The sequence below is a fragment of the Theobroma cacao genome, chromosome 5 (genome assembly GCF_053813885.1).
Source record: "Theobroma cacao isolate CCN51 chromosome 5, ASM5381388v1, whole genome shotgun sequence".
NCBI classification, from domain to species: Eukaryota; Viridiplantae; Streptophyta; class Magnoliopsida; order Malvales; family Malvaceae; genus Theobroma; species Theobroma cacao.
Window position 1 is genome coordinate 42,349,425 of NC_142643.1, and position 5,812 is coordinate 42,355,236.

General features: G+C 27.8%; 1 pseudogene; it reads right to left on the reverse strand.

Moving 5' to 3' along the window:
• Positions 1-1,667: 1,667 nt before the first annotated feature.
• On the reverse strand, positions 1,668-2,703 carry LOC108662135 (cytosolic sulfotransferase 15 pseudogene; annotated as a pseudogene).
• Between the last annotated feature and the right edge of the window lie 3,109 nt (positions 2,704-5,812).

The window sequence follows — 5,812 nt, forward strand, 5'->3', positions numbered from 1 at the left end:
GTCCAAGTTTTAGCTGTGCGAGTTTGGCTTTTACCTTCTTAGTAGCATTCTATTAATCATAAAAAATATATTTCATTTATCAATTATTTGAAAATATCCTTTGTTATATATTCAAGCGCATATCTGGAGATAAAGACAGTACTCTTGAATCTATACACCTTTGGCTTAATTAGTAGCTTTTATCTCTTTTTAGAAGGATTAACATTCAAGCATTAATTCAAAGGTGCATTATTATTGATCTTAATTGCCCCTCTTGTGATGTTGAGATTGAAACAGCATTCCATTGTCTCTGCAGCTGCTCGCTAGCTAGGGCAATATGGTTAATCTCGAAATAGGGCTTTAGGCAAATGGAGGTGATGTTCTGTTCTATGTAAGATTGGATACTTCATTTATTTCACATCATGGAGAAAAAGGAGAAAGAAGAAATTGTAAGTGCCTTATGGGCCTTATGGAAAGCATGCACGCAACATGAAGATATTCATGTTGGGTTTATTTATTTATTTTATTTTTAATATTTTTAACTTTAAATTTTTTTATTTAATAATTTCTATTTGTGATTTTGATTTAGAATTTACCATCTTAGCCATTTTTTGTTGAAAGTAACAAAACACAGATTTGACTAAGTATCTAAAGTTAGTTATTACTTATTTATTTAGGAATTACTTTATTGCTTTCCTACAAATTCTTTGTGTTTTTTATTTATTTAGATTCTTGTGAACAATTAAGTTTTTTACTTGGGATTGCTTTCTCATTGAATTATTTATTGATATTGTATTTAAATTTTGTGATCAATTTTAGGGAATTGCTTCCCCATTGAATTGTTTATTGATAGCCTTAACATTTTTTTAGGAGATTACGTCCCATTTAGATTTTTGTTATTATATTTGTTAATTTTTGTTTATTGTTAAGTTTATTTAGAAATTGAGATTGTTATCATTATTAAATTATTTATGATTATACTAGTTAATTCTTTTAAATAAACTATTAAGATTAATTTCTTTGAATAATTTTCAAATTTTATTTATATAATTTTCAAATAAATTTTTTTATCTAAGTTGCTTTATATTTTTATCAAACATTAAATGTATAGTATGAATGTTTTATAGACATTATTTTCAACTTTTCGCCCCCTCAAACACGAAATTCTAACTCCGCCATTGTATTGAAAGTGGTTAAGTTGAGGATGGTTATTGTAATCCTGATTATATGGTTCAAAGGGCACTCTTTTTTATTTTTATCCCTCAGGGTTTTTCTATGGAAAGATTTTTAATGAGGCTCTTTAACCATGTATAGGGAAGGCTTCGTGAGTATTAATAATTGTCTCTTTCTATATATCTCAGATTTGATTCAATTTGATGAGGTAATGAAATCATCTTTTACTTCCAAAAAAATTCAGATTTTGGGTTATTTCATTTTTTTTTAACTTTCTCAAATAAATAACTTATATTTTTAAAAAAATTGTTATGATAAGCAAGAAAATTACATGACTTCCTTCTATAGACTCTTTGACTAATGGATATATAAACCTACCATTAAACAGAAATTCGAGTGCAATTACATGACTATATGTGTTATGTCATTGCGTGCTCATACAAACACACTAAACAAAGCGATATAAGGCAAAATGAAAATTTATCCTTAGCCTAAAATAAGCAAATGACATAGAATCAGGCACAAGCATTGTCGTTCGTTTTGCAAGAAAATTTGAATGTCAAACCAGATTTATCAAACTTTTCTTGAACAAATTTCTCGAAACGCTCCACCATGGAAGGTGTGAGATAATTGCTCCAATCTCCTACCTCTCCTTTCCTAAAGAAGGTAGTGTTTGGAGTTCCAAAAGGTTGCTTGCCACTCTTGTTAACCTCCATCCCTTTCAAGTTCTCCAAACTACACAACTTAGCTATTTCTTCTGCTACTCCTTTTTCTCTTCTTCCTTTGAGAAAGGAAAACCCAAGAAGTTAGCTAACGTTGTTATATGGAAAACGATATCTTCCTTCAGATCTTCATATTTCAAAAACATTATCTTATTAGGATTTTCTTGTTTTGCCATCCAATACCCTAACACATGATCTGGAAACGGTCCAAAAGCATAAATTCCTTGGCAGAACATCTCAAAAGCTTCATCTAGTGATAATGGATCCACATTTTCAGATTGTATCTTGTCAGTGAAATGCCAATGAGAAATAAACATATCCATTGGATTTCTACAGATATACACAATTTTAGAGGTTGAGCATTCTTTAACGGAGGGTGGCAAAGAAGCATAAGGCGTATGGGCTGCGAAAAGTCTTGGCTGAGGGATGTTTTCAAGATTGGGAGAATGGTTTTTGAGGTAAAGATTTAGCTTCAAGAAGGGTACAGCTTGGTGAGGGCTTAAACTGAGCAAAGGGTTGTTTTTTAGCTCAAAATGGCTGCGGTCACAGTGGTGAAAATCAAGGCCTTCATCCAAGTAATGCCACATTTCGGTGAACTTGTTAGAAAAATATCATTATCAAGTGCTTGGAAGTGCTTTTGGAAAGAAATCATGGCTTTAAACGCCCTAGATGAACACCAAAAGCCTTGGTAGAAATAAAGAAAAGTTCCATACCAATTTCTCTCTTTAGGGAGGGTTTGGACCAATTCTTGAACCTCTTCATCATCCCCCGATTCCTCTGATCCTTGGGTTTTTGGAAGATTGTCTTTGGAGATTTCTTTTGCCTCCATTAAAAAAAAAAAGCAAAAATTTGGCATCGAAGTAAATATGACAAAATGAAGGAAGAATGTGGAAATCTATAGCTGAAACTAGTTAGTTCCAAAAGGAATTTATACTAGTGCATTAATGATGAGAGATAAAATAAAAAAATCTCTATAAATACTTCAAAATGATACTTGGATCGGTTCTTTTTGTTTTAAAATGATATTTTTGACTCTTGGTTGTTAACACTGTTAGTTAATAGTTAAAAAATTTGAATTAATATTACATAAGTATTTTAAAACATAAAGTCTCTTTATTTTTATGTCTAATTAATTGATATGCCAAAAGGTAAAGTCCATATACACCCCTGGTGGTATAGTCTTTTCTCATATAATATCTTGAGATTATTATTTTTCTATATAAAATTTTATGTTTTAATTTTACTTTCGAAGTGGTAACACTGTTAAAGTTTTAATTAATTTTTTGGTAAATAGACAATAATAACCTTTGTTTTAACCTTTTTGTATTCTTTTGTTTAATTAAAAAAATATTTTAACCTTTGGATTTCTTTTCTACTTTTCTCTCACTTTCTCACTGTCTAAACAGGAAAGAGAGTGTTTACTTCTTTGAATCCCAAACAGGTTCAAAAGATTCAATCCTTGTTTTGTTTACTAATTTTCCTCTCTCATTTTTTCTTTTCATTTAATTCATTTTTATAAAATATAATATATGTGAAAATTGAATTTAAATAAATAAAATGATTACTTCTATTGTTACTTTTGTTAAGAGAATTTTCATTGATTGATTTACTTTAAAATTGTATTGATTTTACTTTTGTTTGAATCATTATTAGTATCGAGTTATTAGGGTTTGTATTCAAATTTTGTAGAAGAGGATCCAGATGCACTTACTCTATTTTAAAAGGCCTTAATTGATCCTACCCAAATAATTTGTTTTTGTTTTTTTTTTCATTTTTTGAAAAAATAGTAACGTATAATTGTGTAAGAACCTCTAAATTTATATAAGTGTTAGTAAAAGAGAATCCTCCTAAAAAACCATTTTTTCTCTTTATACGAAGTCATTCTTAGACCAACTAAGAAACAAAAGTCACGTATATCAAGTACCAAAATTATAATTGTAGTTTGAAACATGATTGTTGTTCTTTTGTACGAGTATAACATTCAGCATTTATGATATTTGTAAAGACTTTGGTGCTACCCATGACTATAGAAGGTAAGTTAGTCTATTCTGGAAGAAAAAAAAATGAAAAATCTTTGTTGAAATATTTTTTAATTAAATAAATAAAATACAAAAAGATTAAAAAAGGGTTATTCTTGTCTATGTACAAAAAACTAATTGAAACTTTAACACGGTCACCCCTTTGGGAATAAAACTAAAACACAAGATTTTATATGAGAAAAAAAATAACCTCATGGTGCTACATGAGAAAAAGCTATACTGCAAGGGGTGTATATGGAGTTTTATGTGGAGTTTATTCTTTTTTTAATGATATATATGAGGTAATTCAAGAGGAGATGGTTTTCCCAGCAAGAAATAAATTTTTAAGTGCTTTTTAAATTAAAAGTGTGTATATTATTTCCATGTAATTTTATTTGGTAAATTTATTTATAAAATAAAATAGAGAAAAAAAAAGTCTTCCCATGTGTTTTAGAAAAAACAAAAAAGAGAGAAGGTAATGCTTTCTATATTATATAAAAATAGAATATTTTGATTATTGATAGTATAAAGGTATTAGAAAACAAATTCATTGATAGTTACCTTTTGTGAGTAATCAAATAATAGATTGTTGAACTACCAACAGTTCAAATAGTTTTAAAGATTGGATAAATAATATGAGTTAGGATGGCATTGGTTTATTGTGCTATATAGTATTTACTTACACAAGTGTCATAGGATATATAACTATCAGACATGCGGATCTCGACTTTTTAATTTTGAGTGGAGCAAACTAATATTGTGAAATAATAAATCTTATTTTTTTTTCACTAAAATATATTAAGTATATTAAAAAATTTTGAAAATTATATCAAAGCATTTGACTCATTGGTTGATACATAATCTTCTGCTTAAAGAGTAAAGTTCGAATCTCTCTTCTCTCAATTAAAAAAAAAATAAAAATTAGATGTAGGAAAAACACTAACATAATATCAAAAGTTACAATTATAAGTAAAAAGGTTTTTGTTATCTTTATTGTCTCTAAATGGGTCAACTCTTATTATTTAATAATTAAAACTGATTCATCAAATGCGGTTGACTAGGTGTTATTTTCCCAAACTTTTCCGTGGAAGTTGAAGAATTATATCTTGCACATTAAAACTTTAAAAATCTCAGTTGAATAGTTAGAAACTTAAACATATCTCTCGGACTACAAATGAATTGACTAATAGATTTGGCAAAGACAATGTTCAACACTGCAAAATAATTGAACTTTTTTGATGAAATTTTTTCATGAAAAAGGTCCAATTTCCGTTGAACATTACAATTATTGGCAGAATTTTTTATGGAAATTTATCATAAAAAATGCTATAGTCAATAAAAAAAAATTTTTGGTAATGAAAATTTTTCATTGGTAATGGGCATACAATTATTGATGAATTTTGTTTTTGTAAAAAATAAAGGTGAAATCTACAAAAAAAAAATCTATAATTCTGTTGATATTAATTTTAAAGAGTTTGTGAATTTGGACAAAATTTCATCAGCATTTCATTAAAAGATTACATCGATAATCTGTTGGCAATTCTTTGATAGTCTATCAAAAATCCGTCGATAATTTTTTGATATATAATTCATCAATCATATGTCGTTAATGTATTGATAATTTAAGAGAATTATAGTAAATTATCAAAAATTACAAATCAGTAAATATTGTTACCTTGAATTTTAAACTTTGGCATTTTGCATCATTATGTCAGTCATGAATATGAGTCAAAGCATGATCTGATCTTACTTGCATTTTGATCCCATTACGTAAAGTTAATAAAGATTTCTAGATTTTTTTTTTCAAAAAAGAAACAAAACACGTGAACTTTGTTGCTAATTAATTTGTGAAGGAAATGGCAATAGTTAAATATATTATTTTAATTTATAATGGTATGGAAATGGCATAACATCATGATT